Source organism: Daktulosphaira vitifoliae, unplaced genomic scaffold (assembly GCF_025091365.1).
Source record: "Daktulosphaira vitifoliae isolate Bord-2020 unplaced genomic scaffold, ASM2509136v1 Scaffold_3, whole genome shotgun sequence".
Taxonomy (NCBI): Eukaryota; Metazoa; Arthropoda; class Insecta; order Hemiptera; family Phylloxeridae; genus Daktulosphaira; species Daktulosphaira vitifoliae.
In genome coordinates this window covers 26,514,101-26,538,244 of record NW_026099574.1, presented here as the reverse complement: position 1 = coordinate 26,538,244, position 24,144 = coordinate 26,514,101, and the positions used below count along the sequence as shown (strand labels likewise).

The 24,144-nt window shown below is 25.6% G+C and overlaps 1 protein-coding gene and 1 long non-coding RNA gene across 7 annotated transcripts in view; both read left to right on the top strand.

Annotated features, from left to right (window-relative positions):
• LOC126900197 (uncharacterized) overlaps window positions 1-24,144 on the top strand; it is a 359,021-nt gene that overhangs the window by 189,785 nt on the left and 145,092 nt on the right. The gene's annotated exons all lie outside the window — the stretch shown is intronic.
• Window positions 10,978-24,007, top strand: LOC126900200 (uncharacterized). Of its 6 annotated transcripts, XR_007702811.1 has the most exons (6): window positions 10,978-11,121; window positions 11,184-11,285; window positions 20,376-20,519; window positions 20,687-21,052; window positions 21,228-21,384; window positions 23,689-24,007. It is a non-coding gene; the product is annotated as an uncharacterized LOC126900200 (long non-coding RNA). The 6 variants fall into 6 exon arrangements; XR_007702812.1 differs by having other exon boundaries at window positions 10,978-11,285; window positions 20,687-20,806; XR_007702813.1 differs by having other exon boundaries at window positions 10,978-11,285; window positions 20,687-20,835.

Below are 24,144 nucleotides of genomic sequence, written 5' to 3'. Positions count from 1 at the left end.
TAATTATAAACATCTTCTATCATCTAAAGACTACACCGATGGTTATTTCGAATTCCTCGGCTCGTGCCTTTTTTGATACCAGAGTCGAGATAACGTAATTGATCATATAAACGTGTGTTAGGAACTCATCGGTATTTCGAAATGATAATGCATTTATCTTTTTATCACATAACGTGAATACCTACTATACTTCAAGTACATATAATGACTATAATTATTAATTGAAGGTATTGTATTGTCACTCTAGCAACAGCCGCTGAACTATCCAATGAACTACTATATATAAACCACACCCTAATTCATTTTAAAGTTTCACATCGATCAATGTTTTTATTTTGTTATTAATTGTACTTGATAATTATATTCATTAGGTTTATTATAATTATTCATTTAACCACCAGACAAGCACTAATTAATAACTCAATAAAATATGTTTTTAGTGTTTTTATAGGCTTGTTAAAATATTTTATAGATATTTTTTTTGTAAAGTTAATTTATTTAAATGATATTAATAAATTATTTTACGAATTTTAATGATGTCTGTATTTTCTCTGAGATCGAGACTATATTCTTTATAAACAAAATTATTACAAAGTTTAATTAGATAAAATTTGTTTTAATATTTTTTTAGTCCAATTTATAATAGCATTATACATGAAATTGTAATTTTTTTTTTTAAGTATTAAATTTATTAAAAAGAATTCTACTCACTCCTTGATTTATAACTTTTGACTCAAATTAAAGAACTGTATTTTAAAAATAAATCTTTGTTACGCCTTATTTTGCGTTGGAATACATTTTTATGAAATGCACTAATTATATACTTAGACATTATGAGTTTAATATTGAATGACGAGATACTTTTAATGAAAAATGTAGTAACCATATTTATTTGCTTATTTGTATTATTTTCATTTAGAAATGTTCACAAGTTATACCAATTATCTATCTTATCGATACCAAAAATAATTAATTATTAACCTATCTAATAAAGATAAAATAATTTACTAATAAAATTTTTGGATGTATTATATAATTTATACAACTGAGTATTTATTTATTTATTTATTTGATTATATAATATATATTCATATTAAATAATAGCTATTATTTTAACCCATTTATTACCACACTTAAATTTTTTTAAACACGTTGTAATATTTATATTTTAAAATATTCAGAATTATTTAGCTTAGGACTTTGGTCTCTGGTATAAAACTTTACTTAACTCAATAATGATGAAAAATATCATATTCATATTTTATCGCCGACTAGACGTTACTTTACTTGTTCATTATATGGGTATCTTACCGCAAAGTAAAATTAATATTTTATTGTTTTAATTAGATATGGTCTGTATAAAGAAGTACAGGACATCATTATTAAGTATATTATATTATATGGGTGCATAATATCTCTCAGGATTCAAATTTGATGATTCATCTACATAATAGCTACCTAACACTACTAACTGATTATACAACGTCGACCGCGCGTTGTTCTTTACCGCGTACAGGTACTATAATATGTACTTTAAAAAATATCATCACATTAAAATTTTACGAGTAATTCGAATATTCATGATCTCTGTAGGGTTTAATGTACCACAAGACAAAAACATTTTTCACTATTCAGCAGCGTGGCTGCATAATTACATTTCAAAACGCAGTAGAAATAAATAGTTAATAAATTACACCACGTACATTATTTTAGGGTTACACAGTAGGTTTCATATGACGATTAGTTTCAGGTTTGATAGACACATTAATGCGCACAGGTTAAATGAATTTCAATGTTGAAAGTTTACCATGATAGTATATTAAGTGTAAAACTTTGAAATCAACATAGTTTTGGATGACACACGTTACACCAATTAACAAATTGTTTTTATTGAAGATAAATTTCATCCTGAATTACTATGTTAAACATCATTAGTGTGAATACAATTTACTTACTTAAAGCTGCTAAATCACTTAGAATTGGTTTATCTTCTTTTGTTTTACATCAATTATTAGAATTAAAATTTCAGTGATTAGTTTAAATCAGGTAAATAAAATTATAGTGTTCATTGAAGAGTACGCTGCATTAAAACTTTTTTTAAAAATTAATAGACACTTATACCCAATACAAAGATTTTGTGTAAAATAAATACATATTTTATGTTTTTAAACGATAGTAAAATACAAAATAATCAAAAATATTATGTTACACTCATATTATTTTGACTTATGAAATGTTTCATATACTTGACATATTATTCAATTTAATTATTTATGAAGTTACTAAAATATCATAATATTTGTATAAGTAAAACAATTTTATTGAAGAACATAATTTTTGAACACGTAGAAAATATAATTTGAAATGTAATAGGAAACTTAAAAATTAATTTTTTCGTATTTTTACTCTTGTATTCTGACGTTGTCAAAATGCACTGTTTCTAATTTCTGTAGAAATTTAACTTACAACTTGTTAGTAAAACATCAATTAAAGTAATCGAGAATTTTTTAGTGTTATATTCTTAAATTTTCTATACATATATATATATATATATATCGAACATTTAAAATATGAAGCTATAAAATTTGATTTAGATCTACCAAATTATCAATTGTTATGATTTTTCTCATCTACCATCTGATGACATACTTTGATCATATTTACCTAGTACAATAATTCATACAAAAATGACATCGTATCTCTTGAAAAAGTAATGCACAAGCGGTACGTGGACAAAACGAAAAGAAATTGTGTGTGTCGGTCATGCGTGACCAATATCATTAAGACCGAGTAATGTGTTGGTGTGTGTATATGTGCGACCGATTTAATTTGGCCTCCGGGGACCATAAAACATAAGGGGTACGATGTACTAGCCGCTGTACCTCGTAGCAAGAAGAGACCCCCTCCAATAAAACTACTGAAAACAAAACAGTGCGAGTCTGACAGAATCATTTCATCTTCGGCGTTTTCCTTTCATATCTGTGTTTTATAATGGTTCGTAGCTGTAATAATGATAATAACACACGCCCCCACAACAATCGTGATGTATACAGAATTTCCATAAGTTCTAAGTATGGTCGGACTATAGTCACAATCAGTCGTTTACAGGATTACACACTGTATGCGAATGCCCCGAGTCCACACTATGTGCTCCCAATGCCGGGGCAGTATCCATACTATTCCGTTTTTTTTCAATACAGCGTAGTAATCCGATATGTCAGTGGGTCGTGACAAAAGCTAATTCCACTAAGCACACAGGGACTGAAATATAAATACACGCATTAGAAGTACACATGACGTACCGTGTGATTATATGCATATATTATATGTGGTACATCTCTCTCGTAAAAATATTGCCGTTTACAGGTCGCCGACGAATACAAATACGTTTGGCCGGACAACAACGAATTATTATTGTTATTACTCTGATTATTACTATTGTCGTAATCTGTTTACAGCGGTGTAATGCGTTCGGGCTGAATAATTATGGAAATCGTGTGTTATAGATTATCGTTATGAATATCATACCTGCCTACATACTGCAGGAGACAATTTATTGTGTACGAACGGATTCTACTGAACCGTATTATGGCAACTGTAAGACTGTCACATGTGCAATTATTTATTGCATTTCCAATTGAAGAATATTTCCTATTTTTATTTTTTTTTTTTAGCCCTATTAAAATTGATTGGAAATATATTCATTTTTATTCTTCATGTATTAACACCATTTTTTCATTTAAAATCCAATATTATCCTCCGTAAAAAGATGATGGAAATAATGGCACTACACGCTCTAACACTGTAAGAGTGACTAATTATTAATATATGAACACCCTGTATAAAGTGTTTAGTAAGTAACGAAACGGGTTTCTATTGTTCTCATTGTTTGTAACAATTTACCAGTTCCCTTACTTACTGAACACACTGTATAGGAGTTAATTATGTAAGTAAACGGGTTTCTATTGTTTTCATTGTTAGTAACAATTGACCTGTTTCCTTAATTTTTGAACACCTTGTATATATTATTTAGTGTTAGGTGAAAATATTTATATTTTAAAACAATATCGATATCGGGACAAAAGTTTGATACTAATATCGATGTTTAATCGTTTTTTTATCATAATTAATTTTTTTTTTTATGTATTTTTATATTATTTGTCACTATTGCGAGATATACCTTCCTCTTGAACAAACATTTTTAATCGTATATGTATACTTAACTTATAAATAATGATTTAACTAAAAATTAATAAAAGTGGTACTTAATTGTTTTATATTATATATTTATTGGTACATTAACTGAACGTTTAAAACGAAAGCTATTGGTAGTTTGCACTTTGAAGTTTAAAAAAAAAGTTGAATCATTTTCACCAATTAAAAAAAGTATTAAAAATTCATGTTTTTTAATATCGTTATCTCTAAAATCCAAAATATATCGATTTGAAAAATTATATTGTTATGCATTAATAATGTTAATGTTTATAAGAATAACGAATAATGTTTTAAAACAAATTAGTAGCACTGGTTTAAATTAAAAATAAAATAAATATTATTGAACTATGACAAATTCAAATGTCATCCTTGTACCGAAATTATACTAAGTCAGTGAAAGCATCATAGTCAATTCACCATATTTACCGTTAAAACTTGCATTAACTAATAATTAAGTCTCATACGATCATAGGGTACCATTAATATTCTTATGCAGAGCTTACTTATAGTTTCATTATTTTTTCAATATAATTTTTGGAACATAGTATTCGAATTTCCATTAAGTAAAAACCTACAGTCTTAATTGAAACGTACACAGATTATATAGCGCCTTTTTTGGCGTCTACTATGATTGACAGGAATATATTATTAGGAAACAACTGGGAATAGTACGCACGAGAATTAAAACCAAAATCGATACCACGCCTTGCATCACACAGTCATATGAAAACAATTATTTTATTTTCGAATCAAATAAGTTGTGAAACACCTAAGACCACAGAAGTGGGAATATATGGTTAGATAAATAAATATATAAAAATATTTTAATAGGATTTACATATTTTATTCATTTTTAAATAATAATTATTATAAAATAACAGTTTCGACATTAACTGAAACACTAATTTAATGAAAGAATAAATGTTGAATATTATAATCATATATATATATATATATATATAAGATTGTTGTACAAATGAAAAAATGTGGAGATAATATTAAAAAATAATAGGTAAAATAATTAATTAAATTTCAAAGATATTGGGTACAGTTTTTTTCCTTACTGTTTTTCTGTACTTGATAACTTTAAACATATTATTCAGTCTTGACATCCAAATTATTTAATTCGCTGTGACATGGTTAAATATCAAATTGTTATAAGTACTTAAAATTTGAATTGAAATTTGATTAGTTTTTTTGTTAAGGGAACCTTAATAATATAACATTAAAGACAAGGAAATGATTGTCATTTTTTTATATTACCATTATACATTTATAAAAAAATCTGTAAACTAAAAAAATTACTTATATTTTCAAACTATATTTTTTTACTTATCATTTTACCATTTATCCTATATTAATATTTTTTTTAAATATTCAGGGTACAAAGTTGTTATATGGAATCGTAATTTATAAAAATGAGAAGAATTTTATAGCACATTATAATGTACTTATACCAAAGTATTAAGATAACAGTAGTTTTTATGGTTTCAAAATATTGTTTTGCATTATTTTTTAACACTACCATAGTCATACTATCACTTAAACGAAAATATTGTAAAAGAGACCGACGAGATATTCAAAAGATAAAAATGGATCCCATTATAATATATTTATTTCTTTAAATCACACCCGAAGGCAGATCGTTGCGTTTGAATGAAATTCAAATGACTCCACAGTTACTATTAAAAATGGAAAAAGAAAAAAATATTCGTCAAGATTTCGTTGAAAAACAATATTACATTGTTTTTTGGCAACACTTCTTTAGACATTTTCAGGATGACTTAAGAATATTATTATTACATGTACACAATAATTTAATCTTAGATTTGATATTATAATGTTTTGGATAATCGTATACTTTAAAATATATTTTCTTTGTTAAACTGTTTTTATAAATTTTGGCAAAATGTTTGGTGATAAAATTTGTTTTTAGAGATAATTAGTCAAAACAAGGTGTTTCATTATCTGTTACGCCATTAAGTATATTAGGGTTAAGTACTGTTAAGAGAACATATTTTAATGTTTATCTTTTATGATACTCGTTGTTTTAGTAATAATTCTAAATGTTAGAACACTTATCTGAACACGGTAATTTTTTGCCGCAACATTTTGTATTTATTTATATATTACTTTGCATTACTGTAAATTAAGCCTGGAAGTTGTAAACATTAAAATAAATGCTACCGTCCAGTTTTTATGAACCATAAACTTAGAGAAATTTAAAGAGAATGCTGTAATTTAAACTAGATGGATAATATAATTGATGGCAGTCGACAGATAATTTGCAAAATGTGTAATGAGACTTTCGATTGATTACTGACACGGTTTTACCATTTAACCCAAACTGACCTATGATAGGAAAAGGATCTCAGTTGTTTATATATTTGACCTTGTCGATTGCAATTTATTAGGGTGCTAACTTTTCAATTACAATGACTAATCAGTTATTTACTACAAGCTTACAAAACCGATGTATGATTTGTAATTTGTTATTTAGAACATTAACATTAATCAATTCATATTATAATTACTTTGAACGGTGACATATTATTTTTTTTTGAAAATTACAATTCTAAAAAATTGTGTTGAACAATAATTCAGAGTTTATTAATTTTTCGATGTTTATGGATTCATTCAGCGATTTTCATCCCAATAAAATTGTAGTAAAAAAAATTAATTTAACTTACTCGTACTTTTATGTATTCTGCATAAATTATTAATTTTAACTAAAATAAAACAAGATATAAGAGTGATATATCATATATTACATTCGACAAACGATATGCGTTAATAATTATATTTAAATCGCTTTGTTAATACACAAAATATACAAATTTTTTTATAGATTTCATCTGAACTTGATTATTAATTTATAAATTGTATACACAACATTGAAATAGGTATCGATTAGTGTAAATATTTATTCCCATTAAAATTTGTACAAAGATGATTTCCAGGAATTAATTAATTTATTACACTATAAAAAATAACCCACAATGGAATTTTTCGGTTTTTTTAAAAGTTCGCTATTACCAAACGTTGAATACATAAAATATCGATTGTTTTTGTAGACTGTTATTTAAATAAATATCCTGTCGGCAGGTTTTTATTTTGACATTTTTTTTTTTACGTGGTTTTTGTAATTTGGAAACGAATGCTTGCTGGTTCAGTATACATATAAATGTGTAGAGTAAAAAAATGTCTTTGCCAATCTGTGGCGAGTGGTGTGGCGGCTATCGCTGGTCAGTGAGAAGCATAAATCTTGTGCGGATCTTCGCCGCCGTCGTTGGTCGTGAAAAACGTTTGACGCAGGTGAGAAACGGCACATTTCGCGTTCTATTGTTAACCAACTCACATAAAACTATAACGCAAACGCACCACAAATACCAACAACTTTTTTTTTAGCATGATTATTTTAAATTTCTTTGTGTGTTTGTGTCTTTGCCGTATTCCTATTTCTTATTCGCATAAAAAGTGTCACATATAGGTGACCAAACGTGTGTCATGGAAGCATAGAATAGATGTATGTGTATATGTATACGTGAATGCATAACTCATGGTGGTATATACAATTGAAAATACTTAATATCTATGGATTGTGTGGAATAATTTCGCCCCGGGATGTCTTGTGTCTTCGTCGGTCGGGTTATGCGGAATAGAAAAAGCGACTCAAACGTGTCGACAACTGGTGTGAGACAATCGCGTGATGAGAGTATTCCGTATACCTACAGACATGCAGACGTCGGCTAGAGCAATGAATACGTTCGACCACAAACGATTAATTAAAATATTTATATATTGCATGCTAACAGCTTTTGACATTCTTTATAATCCTTCAGTTTCATATTAACATATGAACCATTATAATTATATCACCTCCAACCAAAGGAATTAAATCATAAACTTATATAAATATTTATACATTTTTTCTTTATTCAATAATATATGAGTATGTATTAATGCAAGGTACAAATTAAAATTCAGTCAACCATTGGGAAAAAATAATGTGTTTGAGTAAATAGAAAAGAGAAACAAATTTATTAAAGCTTAGCATTTGTAGAATATAAAACTTTTTAATTTAAATTAGTGTTTTGCAACACCATTTGGTTTTAATGGTTTTATGAGACGAGACATCTTAAGACCTCTAACTTGTTTTTAACTAATATTCATGTTTATTTTGTTCTACGCGTCGTTCTGTTCTAGTGCAATTAAAATTAGAATATGTTTTTGTGCTTTATTTAGCGTCTTCTTGAAGTAATTCTATTTTAGTAACTTAAATATACTTTACCGGTGATTTCGTTTGAAATCAATAAGACTTAAACTAAGTACTGTCCAAAAACATAGAATTTCGTTTTAATATTTTCTATGAAAAATGATATTCTTAGCATACTACCCATTAAAACAAGTGAATACCTTAATTTTCTTATACACTATGTTTACTCTTAAGGAATATTGGTCGAAAGTTTTCAAAATTGTTTTTTATTAGAACACGTGAAGTAAAAAAATTTGTAAATACCAAAAAAAAAAAAAAAAATACAATTTATTTTTCATGACCTGAAAAACAATTTAAATTAAAAATAATTATTGATGCACTAATCTTCTTATATTTTATAAAGTGAATAAAAGGAATGTAAAATTTAAAATAAAAATGTTAATATTTTATAGTTTTAAATAAATATTTAAATAAAAATGAATAAAACAATATAATCACTGTTATTTAATTAATAACAAGCCATGCTGGATATAGTTTTACATTAAAAATATTAAACGCGTTTAGTTTATTTTAAAACGTAGAAAGATCTATTTATACGATGCAAATATTATTATTTCACTGAACTACTTAAGCCTTTGAAGAAGTACTCTGACAACAGCAGACCAAAATTAATTGTGATGATAACGATGATGCGGAATTTATTAAGTTCGGGTCAGTTGAACTTGGTCATTAGGATCGTGTGTCTACAAAGCTCTGTACACTGTGAAACCTAACTCTGTATTCTCCAACATTGACTATCCATTCGTTCACGTCGTTCTGCTAAATTTACCACTTTGAAGTTTACCTTAACATATCCTTTAGACCGTCTGAAAGGGTTTACTTCCGATTCTGTACCGATAGTCATTTACGTTATACCGTGTAATTACCAAAATAGTACTCCTTTAAATAACTCGTACAGTGAGCTTGGATGGAAAATATTGACCCAACTGTATGATTTACACTCGGAACGTGTTTAACAGCCTTCTAATAGGAATGTGCGCGATATTTGAATAAAATTAGACGCCCGACTTCTGGTCTTCGCCCCATGGCTAAAACTGAAAACATGCAGTTTTTTCTCAACGCGTTCATAATAATACTCGAACATAATAATGTGTACTCGTATGCGTTTATTCAGAACTGCAGCACGCTCTACGTAAAAAATACAACGCGTGTCCTCCGGAAGTACGAGCATACAGGAATTCCTGGACGTTGCACATGTATAAACGTGTATAATAGTACAACATTAGCAACGCACTCCATTAGAGGGTCCGACGATAACAGCACGATCGACCGAGGCAATCATTTTTTACTTGCAATAATTTTTATCGATTGGAGTATGATGTTTTTCGTCAATTAGTCACGTGTCTACACAAGTGTAATAAACGACGAAAAAAAATGGATACCCTTTAATTCAGGAGCGTCCCCATAGTACAGCGCAGTGTTATCCAAACTTCCATAGTTTTCACTTTATACATTTTCTTCTCTCCCGAAATTTAAAATAATACAATACATGCAAAGCAACAAGTTAAAATATAATGTAATCAAATTGACGTGGTTAAAAAATATAACTATTGATCACGGAAATGTGTGTATTATTTATCAATAAAGTTTTCAATTGGAGATTAAACACATATACGCGACCACGTACTATTTTCGTATTGATATCTTTAATGGTCGATAGTGAAATATGATATCGTTAATATATAAGTTAATTAATTATTAAGTATAATATATACTTAACGTAATGCAGTACTGTGGGTGAACTAGATCTGCAACGCCGTTTAAAATAAATGTAATTAATATTCATAACGTGACATTCATGTAAGTATTTATGAAATTAGTTCACGTATTAAATTAAAATACGGCTAAAATAATAATAACACCCTTTGATGGGCGATGAAAATCATGTTTGAATGCACCTAGAGGCGACAAGTGGTATATTTTTATTGATAACAACACAAATAATATACTAAGAGGAAAAAAAGAAAGACGATCGTTTAAATGAGAATAGTGAACACCGCCGCAGTGAGTTAATTAGACATGATTATGTGAAATAGACGTTAAGTTGATTATTTTTTTAGTTATAGTAATTAAAACACAAAGAATATTTAATTCTATTGTTCAAATTTTTATTATTTTGACCAAAATAATATTGTTTTTCTAAGAATCTTTTGATGTGTTGGGTTTCTAAACAAAATTGAAAATAACAATAATCTAACAAAAACGTTTTGAGAAAATTAAAAAACGTATATTATCTAAGGTAAATATAAAACTTAGTCCAACACATGTTTAGTTAATGCATTAGCTAATACAAGATAATATTCATTTACAAAACATTTAAATTATTGATTTCCTTGGGTTTGCAATTTTATGTGTATCGTCGAAATGTATTTATTACAAACTTTATAGACAATGTGTAATCGTGTATTTATATTTGTGTAATCCACAGTATATATGTCTGCAGTCACTACAGTGTATATGATATCATGTTACATAATATATAGAGTAATATATGACTCAAGATTTCATGATACGTGCTATTTGAAGTGTGACCATATTGGTAATCAGTATCAGTTACATTCTCGAGGCCATATAAATAAGCACTGACAGCAGATACACTTAAAACACGTAATACCGTTTAACTAAATATGGTAATTAAGTCTTTTAGTTTTTAAACTATATTTCCTCATCGAAAATCATCTATTTGTTCTAGTTTAAATAAATTGATGTAGTAGATTCGTATCAATTAAAAGAGATCAAGGTAAATTCTGCAGTGGCGTGTTCAGTATTTCATAAGAAGGTCAGGTTGTAATAGGTAAGTCTTTTACTGCCCTATATCATAATAAATTATTTTTAATTGATTTGAGGTACAGAATAATGGTTTGGTTATTAATAGTATTTTTCATAAAATTTTTAATGCAACAAAATACTACAAATTAATATTTTACAATCATCATAAATGAAATTTCGATTCGATTTATTATTTTGTAAAAAAGACTCATCAAATTTTTAAAGACTAACTTCTATTAGTAGTGTGTCAATACTAAACTTATGAAATAAGAAAACTTTGCTATTTTCTTTTTATCTTCATCTTATTGATTGTTTTTTTCATCGACATAATTTATCAATGATTTGAAAATTACTAAACGTTACAGTTAGTAAAAATTCAAATTTATGTTAACAATAAATTGTGTATTGCATAAAAAACGCCCACAACTTCTTAAGTTACGCAAATGTTTTCCGTAAGTTTTTCAGTATTTTTTTTTCCTAACTTACTATTATAATTTTTTATTTATAGTTGTTAAGAATTTAAATTTAAGATGAAGAACATTACTTTAATACCCTAAGACATTAGAGGCGAATGGGTAATGCCATAATGATGACTATAATGTCATCAATGTTTTCAGAATAATTTCACTGTATAATTCTGGTATTTTGAACTGGGGTAATTTGCTGATTGTACTTAAAAGGCCTAAAAATTTAATACAAGACACTCAAAATTTACAAAAGTCTTTCTACAAATATATATACATATTTGGTGATAAATTAGCAGTTAAAAGTGTCTGTAAAAGATCAATTATTTTACTATCCAAATAAATAAATTTTCATTTAATATTGATGCAAAAAAAAAAATCATTTTTTACTCACTATTTTTGTTCTATGCATTTTTTTTTATATTATATTTCAGCAATAAAAAAAAATTAAAAAAAAACATTTCGCTGTATTTTTAAAAATTTTATGTTTTGTAATTTCAACATTCAAATAGTCTTATTTAAAAAAAATTATAAAATAAAAAACGATGAACTGTCGCTGTTGAAGTATAATTATTGATTTTTCCAAAAAAATAATATTACATGTCACTTTTATACTTCAAACTAAGTATCAGAACGTAATATTGTGTAATAAAAAAAAAAATAAATTTTATCGTGTGACGTTCATCATTGCCGGTTTATGACATTTTGATTTACAAATTTTTATCGTATTTGTCTTGTTCNATGCAATATTGTGTAATAAAAAAAATAAATAAATTTTATCGTGTGACGTTCATCATTGCCGGTTTATGACATTTTGATTTACAAATTTTTATCGTATTTGTCTTGTTCTTTGGTATACTCTTGGGACAATAGTTTAAGTCGATTGTTCCATATCGATGCCTTGCAATTTTATGTGCACGAAAACGTGATCGATGAACGCTATGAAAAATATTTTTGCTGTTCAATAACAGACANATGAAAAATATTTTTGCTGTTCAATAACAGACAGACATTTAAGATCATAAAATAAAAACAACCAGTATATTGGTTTCCAAAAAGTAAATTTCTTTACTCATAATTGTTTTAGAAGTTTTCCTAATTATTTATGTAAAACATATTTCATCCTTGTGTTTTAAAATTGTTAAGCCCATGTTTACATTAAATTCGAAACAGTATTCATTTATATAATAAGAATTGAAACAGTATTAATTTCATGATTTTAGACTTACTCATTTAAAATTGTAACTATGACAAAATGTAAAAGTTTTATTTTAAAATTTTAAACGTTAGAATTATGAGCTGTAAAATGTTTTTCGTTATGCGTTTGATGATGGCAGATTTAATGACTATCTTAACGTAAAATTATATTATATCAACTAATATTTAAAAATTAAAGAAGACGAGTATAATACGGACTAACCTGTGTTATTTATGTTAGTACTTTGATAAGATATTTATACTCTTATGCAATGACATAAAAATTAATGTATGTTTAATTTTCGCCAAGAATAGATTTGGTATTATTAGTGAACCACTCGGAATCACAATATTATAGTGTGACGTTAAGGAGCTTAATTTAGTATAAATCATTACTTAAATCTCATGAGTCTGTTAGATGTTATCTTAAGCTTTCACACATGCTGTTTTCACTTTCACAGTCGATCTTTACCCTTTTATTTGCACCTTGCTATGGTGTAGTATAATATGTATGCAAACAAACTTCCGGATGTTTCTATTAACGGAGATAAGCAACAGTGGTAAAATAACAATAGTCAACATTACATCTTGGTAAAATCTACTGCAAACCCGTTTCAATCGTCTTCAGTGCTTTACGCGGCATTATCCGACACCTTTTGTTAGCACCCGCCGTCGTGATGCACATCCTAAGAATCGTGCTCATCCACTGTTTGCTCGGATACAAAGCTTGTATTATTGTATTGACACATCAACGCTTTTCCTATTCTAGCCCCATCCGACAAACCTACTAAAGGTTATCTGGAACCTCTACGACGGTGATAATGATATATAAACCGCTACTTGCCCTGAAACATCGCCACCGTGATCGTTGATCAGAAACCACTTGGACCGGAGACTTGGTATCGTCCATAACTCTTCCAAGTTCCAAGCAACGACGATGAAGTTATGTATGTATACATGCACATACACACGCATAGTATTGTTTTATGTGCTAGTGTAGGAAATCCGCACTAGAACCACTTCAACGACCAGCGTATTCATATTGTTTTACGTGGCGGAGTGAAACAATGTACACACAAGAGGAGAACGAGACATTATATTGTATTTTATGACAAAAATAAAGTCACGTTTTTTTTAATGTAATCGTAATCGAAACAAGCCAATCGTGGGACTCTTCCATGACTTACACCGACACCGCCACTGGATGAACCACTAAAGTAAAATCTATAAAATATGTGAGATTTTTTTTCCTGTTCTTTTTTATTTCAATAAATACTTTTTTACTACAACATAAATGGTTTTGATTCAATTTAGAATTTTATTAAAAACTGATGCCAAAATCATCACATAAATCTTTGGAGTTTACCATTAGTTAATGACTTCATTTTGGTACCTCCCTTTTTAAATACTTTCAATCATTTAATTTGAAACTAATAAAATAAAAATAAAAAATCGCAAAATATGTTTAATCATATCAAATCTGTTAATTTGTAGCACATGATTTTGATATGAAGAATCAATGTTGATATTTTTGATATGACCTTTGTTTGATACTTGTTTTAAAAAAAATTATATTTATAAAATTGTTTTACTTAAAAAATTAATAAATCATCTAACGAATAGAATAAAATAAATAAATAAAATTGTATATGAATTTCAATTGACCCATACACGGGTTGTCGGATTTATTTTATACCTCGATTTAATACAAATTCAAAAACGGACTAAAATCCTTAACTATACTTTGAAAAATACAAATTACAGCAAATACATCCTAAGAGGGTTCTTTATTATACTAAAACCTGAGCAGAAAATATTTGTATTTTATTTTATTTAGTATATTTTTATAATACTCAATAATATAAAAACTTATTCTAAAGGGAAATAATCTTATGACATTGAGCATTCTATTTTAGACAGATTTTATTGTTTATATGTTAATAATAAAACTGAATTTTTAATTATATTAAGCCCTGTTATACATTTTATAAAAATTAGTACACAATTTTATCTTCTACTATGCATAACCTAATATAAATCATACAGTTAATAAATATTATTAATTGCAGAGTACAAGATTTCACTTACAATCGAGTGTTCTATGTTTTATTATTACATTCAAACTAAAGTAAGACAATGTCTAAAGAAACCGACTGCCGCGTAACGTAAATAATTAATTATGCTAGGAGTACCATGTTGTGATTATTACAAATTACATACATCTCTTGACCCATCTGTCTATATGAGTAATTGTAATTGTATTGCATATGAATATTCCATGAAAATTATTTGAAGGTTATTAAGAACTTACAAATATATTAAGCATTATACCCAAACGAAAAATTATCGTGCGTTACACTTTGATTTATTTAAGATATATTTTTTTCTTTACACGGTTGTCAAACTGATGTAAAATAGTGGATATTTTTTAAACACATTGTGTACATTATAAATGTAATGAAATAACATGGAAGCATGAAAAAACATTTAATTTTAAAACTTCAAATTTTAGTTTTATTACCATTTTGTGAGTTATTAAGTAAATTCAACTTTTAACAATCAATTTTCGAGTAACTTGTTTCAAATATGTAATACAATAAATTATTTTGTTGTATTTTTTAAGTAGCTTATCTTATAATTATTAATATGTTTTTTTTAACAACTCTTAATACATCTATATTTCGACTGTTCAGATTTTTTTTTGATCTAGTAAAGATTTTACTATACCAAAATTAATGGTGTTGAAGTTTCGATTGTCCAATACTTTATAACAAATAGTACTTAATATACGAAAACATAATACAATTTATTTAACTATTGTTTTTATAAGGCAGTATTTTATATTTAATCAGTTTGTAATATTCTGTACTATAGTCATTGATTGCCATCTGAAATTAATTTTATTAATATTTATTAATTTGATTTCACATGATTTAAAAGAAAATCAGTCATAATATTTCTACATAGTTTTATTGTAAATTTCATAATTTATACAATTATTTTATTATTACTTAAAAAAAATATGAATTAAAAAGTCGATCAAACATTTTGACAGGATTTTTTATTTGACATAATGTAAATAATGACATTTAATGCATTTTTAAGTTATTACCTTTTGCGTAATTACATCGAGTGTTATATCAATATTATTTTTTATTTATTTTTTTTAATTTTCCAACGTAGTAATCCGATACCTTAAATGTGATGGGATATGTTCAGTTTCATTCCATTTGTCACTTATATTAAAAAAAATTAAATAAAAAAGCTATTAAAAATAGTTTCAAGTCTTAGAAACTTTTTTAATATTAAATAAGAAACAGACACCTGTAATTAAGAGTGACAATTATATAAAAAGGTCGTATTGAAATTTTAGATTAGCTAAATTTCTACTAATTTAATTTTCTTTAATTAATTTTAATCCTAATTGTTTTATAAGATATAAGATGTTCATAAAAAATAACATTTTTTTTAAATATTTATACAAATTTCAATCGTCATTATACTTGACATAAAAGTTACATTTGGATATTGAAATAATTATTTGAAAAAAGTTGATTAATAATACTAATACAGTTTAATATAATTTAACTTTACTTTTCAATTATTATAGAAGTATAATTCTGAAATTTAAATTAATTGTTAAAATTATTGTTTTTATGTAAAATGAATTTGAAATAGATCATTTTAACAAAAATTCCAAAGTCATCGATATCTAGTATTGACCTTGTTAGAAATATTCTTCCTTAAATTTTTAGAGAATCCAGTATTATCATTCACTAATCTTTCTTTAAATTCTTGTTTTGACCATACTGGAGCAAATGTTTCCTAAGAAAAAATATGTTAAGAACATTTTAATATCAAGATTTTCAAGTTTTCTCTCTTTACCGAGTTGCTGTCGAATCCAGTAGTTATATACTTCCCGCAGAATTTCTGGTCGAACGAACCCAATTTATTTTTCCATTGGTTTGTCCATTCAACGTAATCCTGATACAGAGGATCTATAGTTTTGACCTTATTTTTTCCTGGAGGTGAGTATAATGTGATGTTCTATGTGAAAATATAAAACATACAAAGATAATATTGTACTTACCCATAACAGATAATGGAACGCTTTTTTCATATTCAAACCCATCGAATATTTTACCTTCTTTCACATATTCAATCTCGCCCAAAATATCTGAAAGATTTAATATACTTTATTCAAGTTTGTTTTTAATTAATTTGTAGAAAAAATAATTTATACTTTTTTGTTAGTATGTTATCTTATAATTCTAAAAATGATTTAACTTCTTATAATTTTGTTTTATCTATTTCTTTCTATAACTTTTTTACATAAATATGTAGTTCAATAATAAAAATCAAATAAAAAACTGCAAAATACTGAATTTATCTCAGAATGTAAAAAATATTTTTTTAAGAGAAATAACTTCTTAATGTTAATATTTTTCTTATTAAATTTTTTTCTTTAAAATTTATTATTCCATTTTACAAAGTATTGTATAAATTGTCATCTTTACATATTAAGTTAATACTAGTTTAAGTAATATTTATCATTAGTATAAAAAACATGAATATTATTAATTAATATTATTAATAAAATAATGATATGAAAATATAGTGTATATATTTATAGAAATATAAAATCCTTTTTGTAATCTATTATAGTTACTATTACAATCTAAAATAATGTATTGCAGATCTAATTGTTTTACTTAACAATATGTAAAAACCAAGTTCCTAATGTATTTTTTATTAGACAGAACTGTGAATACATCGCCAATTTTTGTTAATTTTTCATAATTTTACAAATTAATTAATAAAGCATATAAATTTATGTAGTAGATATTATTTTCTAACTAACTGTTATTTTATCAATTTTTGACAATCCTTGTACTCATCGCCTGTCTTCATGCATCATTATTTTCAAAAAACATAAATTGAGACAATAAATATTATCATTTGATTATAAATTCAAAAAACTACTACTTCTAAATCGAATAAAAAATTAAAGAATTAATTTCAGTTATTCATACTATACCATTATACTACTTTATAAATTTATTATAAAAATACATACTCATCTTTAGTATATAACACGTCATTAGTCAGTATATTATAGAATATTTTCATTGGAATATACAAAAACCAAGAGTCTTGGTTATCAATTATGATATTCTGAAGACATTTAATTTTTAAAGGCAATGACACTTTAACGTACCACTCATGTAAGTTAAAATATAGTAATTTGTCATTTTCACTTAAATTATCTATATACTGTTTATTTATATATGGAAAGTTACTCAATGTGTATTATTTAAAAAATTTCAAATGATTAATTGCTCCCAGGTTAAGTTAACATAATAATAATGTTAGACAACTATATGTTATTTTAAATAACTTTAAAACTATTTTTTCATTACTCAATTTTCTTTAAAATGTGATTTTTACATCAGCTGATCATGTTTATTTAAAATGAATTGAGATATCTTTGAACCGATAGGTTTTATGTAAATTTTTTCCATAAAATTAATAATTGTAATATTATTATTATTTTTATTTATCTCTCTAAATTATTCTGTAAAATTAAATTAGTTATAATAATTTAATAATGAGATGTATTAATAAAAAATATTTAACTGTATTAAAATGTCAAGATTTAAAAATCAACTTCCAGTAAAATAAAAACAATGATTACATTTTAGTTTTCAAACCATTTTCTGTAAGTCTAATATTTTAATATTTAAGTATTTAGTTTATAAAGTGTTATATTGTTTAAAATTTGAAAATATTTTAAATATTATCTGAATAACATTTTATTATGTCTTACGTGATTCAAATTCTTTACAAGGAATATTGCCATTAGATATATTTTTTTCCTTATACTTTGGTATTTATAAATAATTGAACAATTTAAAAATAATGAATTATTTTAATAAATGTTTCATTCAGTTAGTAAAGAAATTCATTACCCAGTAACCAAATAATGATTATTTTTTTAATTTATTTATATAGATATGATTTTTAAGGAATATTGTTTGAATATAAATTTATTATAAATATTTCTAATTTATTTTCATTAATAACTCTAAAATAGCTGATATCATAGATTTACAACAGTTTAGTTATAATGGCACTTAATTTTAATATCGTAGCAAATTTTAAACACCGACTTATGTGTTCATTTTGTATTTATTAATAAACAGTTCGGTAATACGTTAATCATGTCTTTTGTAAGCATATTATTTCTTTCATTTACCCTTCAGATTTCTTTGTTGTTTTATTATTAAATGCTCTTTAAAGATATATTTTTAAAAACTTTTCAATGTGTGTCAATTTAAATTCAAAAGGTTTCTTAGTACTAAACAATAACACATGTTTTAAATGACGGTAGTTGTTGCAAACCCATTAGCTTAATGGAAACTTGTATTTCTTCTTCATTTACTTTTAAAGTACCTGTGTATTTTTAACCAGATAATTGTGTACATTGACAACACTTACTCTTACCCCTATGAATAAGAATTTGTTATTTTATTTCAGTTTACACATATTGTGTACTCTTGAGAGAACTTACTTTGCTTTTTTAACAAAAATAATTAACACATTGTGGTTGAAAAAAGAAAATAGTTGGACAGAAAGGACTGTTTAAAAAATAATGCAATAAGTTTTTTTTAGTTTTCATAACAAAATATTTAATTTCTATATCTAATATTAAAAAACAAAAAAATATGAATATTTATTTCAAAAAAATTTAAATTATGCATTGAAAATTGTGATAAATTATTTATTAAATCTCAATTATTTTAATACGGTTATAAATGAATGAATATAGGTATCAATGTTAAAAATTTTGAAGTGTTGTAATTTTACCATGACAGATTAACAAAGGATATTTAGTAAAAATTGAAAAGTAGGTTTTACGAAGCTTAAGGGTTGAGTACTCTATATGACTTATTGTTCGACATAGGCAACAACAAAAACACAATGAAAAAAATATAATAAATAATGCTACATTCTTTTGATAAATCGTTCACAACCGGAACTCAATGTCCCTTTGCAGAAGGGTAAAAGTACAATCACATAATAACAAATGCTGAACACCCAGTCAATAATAATATCGAAAAAACGGATAAAATTATTTGCAATGTAAATAGATTCTTTCAGAAACCACTCGTCATTAATACTTTTATGTATAGAATTTCCTAAACGTACAAACTTTTTTTAAAAAAAGTCAAAGGATTATTGAATGGGAAAACATCTAAATATAATACACCAAAGAAGAATTTTTCATTCATACTGAATATTTCATAGAATTTAATTTAAATAATATTTTTTTAATAAATTCAAAAAATTAGCTACATATTATTATAATATGTGAGCGCTAAAAATTGAATTAAAATACATAAAACTTTATTATAATAAATGACAAGAAGTGAGATTTGTGTTCTGTTCAGCAGGAAAGGATTCCCGCAGCGTCACGAATCAACAGGGAAAAATTGTATGCTTTCACATGAAGAAAAAGTCCCTGAAATCGAGGGTGCTGCTGGTTTACTGCACGTGTCTCTTCCAACAGTGTCCCCAACAGTGTTTGGACACCTATGGTGAGCAAAATCGAGAGGATTAAAAATATCAGACCATTTATCACACGTTCGAATACATAAGATAGGCTATAAATGACCTTTGACGGACGACCGCTATACGATTATATTATTACTGTGTTATGTGTTTCCAGTTGAATCTATATACATTTAAAATATTATTTTTTCAGATTCCCCGTTACTATATATCACATTGGATTCATACCAAGTGTGGTTTAATAACACAGGGTGAAAGACTGAAATACAATTTTTAAGACTATTCGAGTACAATGTCATATGAGCCACGAACGGTAGATAACTTTGACAAAAGCTATTTGTAGTAAATATAAAATAATAATTAACACGATTAGCTGCATATTAGGGTGCTGTTATTAAAGAACAATGAGATAATTATTTTTCAAATCTAAAATTATTTATTATACGACATATTGAAATTTTAGAAAAAGTCTACGATCATAAACATAACGTACAGTTAGTAGGTTTATAAAATAATATTGCGTCATTTGTTGATACTCATAATTGCACAGTAGAATTGTGTAAGTATTTAAATCTTCTAACAAAATAAATCAATTTTATAAATTATTATTACTCCTCATAATATTTTAGATATAAATATTTCGTTTTAGTGTACATAAATAATACCCATGTGTTCCATGATAAAATAGTTAGCAAGATTTATAGATGTATTAAAATATTTCATATATTTTATAGGAAAAACGTAAGTGAGGGAGATCATTGAATAACAAGCAACGCAATGTTGTTCAATAATTCCACAATACTTAATTCAAAAGTTTGTAACAATATTGGAGTTTCATTCGATAAAGAAATTGATATTTATTATAAGATATTGAACTTCACATTAAAAAAGGTGATATTTCATACATTTAACCGTTAAATAATTCATATAAGTTAACGATACTTAATAAAACAAGTTTGTCGACTTCTAAAATAGTTAGCGGAGTACGTGGGATTAAAAATATATTTAAAATATTGTAAATATCTTATTATTGTGTTTAAAATAGTGAAAAGTTTCGAGAATAAATTTGTGTCTTTCTTTTTATTAATTTATATTTAACGTCTTATTTCTTAAGCAACTCCTTGTGATCATTATGATGAGAACTCATTGTAATCCTTATAATTTTGTACTGAGGTAAAATAAATTCTCGACTAATCTCTGTTCTATGTAATATATCTTTGTGCTACTGCGTAAAAACAATTTTTTTGTTAATCATGTTATAATACTTACTAAATAGTAAATTATGAATAAATTTAGATAAGTTAACAAAAAAATTACATGGTAAACTTCCCCAAATATACGTTTATAAAACTTTATAAACTTTACAGGGTATAAAATACCCTGTAATTTATAAAATCTACAGGGTATTTTTATTTGTCTTTATACCCCATATAATTTATTAACAAGAGCTATAGCTTTTTATACCTATTTCAATAGCATAACGTATAATAATTTCATTTTATTAGGTTTCAGAGCAAATCCATTGAAAAAAGTCTATTTGATTTGTTATGAATAATTTAGATTTATAATTTGTCAGAAAATGTCTGGAATCTTATATAGATTAAATGTATATTTATTATCTCATCAAAATAAACTAATATTTGATCATTACTAAGAATAAAAAAAGATTGACTTTTTAATAATATTATTTGTCAAATGAAAACTAAAAGTCTTAACGTCAATCTTTTTCATGCGGTCACAGAAAACGATTTTGAACATTTATATTTGTTTAAATTTACTTTGTAGTCCACATTTTCTGCTTAAAATTAATTTAACGTTAAAAAAAAGCCAACAAATGGGGCAAGAAAACTACGTCTCACGCCTGCGCTTTCAAAAAAAAAAGTCGAGTTCCAATTAAAAATCAACTTTTTTTTTATAAAAACACAATAGAAATATAAAGATTCAGAGACTTATATTTTAAATAAGTTTTATGTTTAACTTATTTTAAAAAAAACTGACATTTTATTCTAAAATACCTGTCTTTTTAAACAACCTTGTTCTTTTTTAATCATTCTACGTAAAAAAATATTTACGGGAAACGTCATGTTTTAAGATCAAAGCACGAAAATTTAAATTCTTGATACTTAGTATTGAAGTTAAAACAATCGTTAAAATTAAAAATATTACTTTGGATTAGAATGGTTTATCTGATTTTTAAATGAAAATAATGCTTGTAGAATATTTTTAGTCATCTACGTCAAATTTTTATAGATACTTTAAAGTACAATTTGAAATATTTGTTTATTACTAATTTATTATACTTAAAATCAAAACACTAAAATGATGAAAATTTCATTTCACCAACTCGTATAAATAGTATTTATTCAAAAATAAACAAATTTAAGTTAAAATAAAATTAATATTAAAAGCTAAAAATTAAATAAATACTCAGTTTAGCGTGAAAACTCATCAAAGTATTTTTTTATAAAATTTTTATTTATTTTAATTTATTCTTGACGGTAATGGTTGAAATATAAAAACAAAAATGTGTGTACCTTAAAATAAAGTAAAATCGATTATCTATTTGTACATTAACAAATGGTAGTAACAAATTAAACCTAGAAGTAATAAAAAAACTATAAGTGAGTTTCTTTATCAAGCTAATAAAATATTAAATCTCACGTTCCAACAATAAAATTTTAAGTATGATCATTTTAGAAACAAATATTTATCGAAACAATTTCTATTTGTAACCTTCAAAATGTTAACAAATCAATTATTATTTTAAAGTCTTAATTTAAAGAACTACTGTTATTAGTACTTTCAAAGTATCTAATTAATTAAGTAAATTTTAATTTATAAAAGTAAAATCATGTACTTGTAAGTAGTGGTTGAAAGTTTTTACAAGTCCATTTTAACCATAGCTTTTATCCACTATATTATTAACTTGATGTATTTTCATTAAATAATATTGTACATCTCAATTGAGTAGATGAAGCAATCCAGCTGAAACAATTACAATTTTTTACTAAACTTATAGTTTATATTTGATGAGAAAATGGAAAATTATGTGATGTTAGTCATTTATTGATCTATATCCGTATAAAAAATGATCTTTGACGTGTTCACGTGTTCATATAATTAATAAAAGCCACTGGGCACTTATTTTAATTATACATCTTATCAAAAACAGTCTTTATATTTTATGTGTTACAGTTTATTCGCATGTGTGTGGTCTACGTTCATATGACTTATAGTCGTGGCGGCATGTTGAACTTGTCAAACAGCCTATAAGTTCACGAACATCGCAGTACAATTTACTTATATATATTGTAAAGTCAACTATAGTCATTAAATTCAATGGACGTTGTTTTTAAATAAATAGATTTCTTATTGTTTTTGTAAAGATTTGTAGTTAACTATCTTGAAATTTTATTTGAGTTAAAATTATTTTCACTAAATGCTTTTAAAAGTCATTTTCGTAATTACTTGTTCTCTAAAGTTATTACAATGCAAAATTTTACATGAAACATATAATAGCTACGGACTTATTTTTATTATTGTACAGTTGCTCTCAAACGATATAATAATAAACATTTTTGTCATGCACTCTTAGTATGTACTCAATAATAATTTTTTACTCTTTTCACTGTTTTTGAAATGAAAAATAGA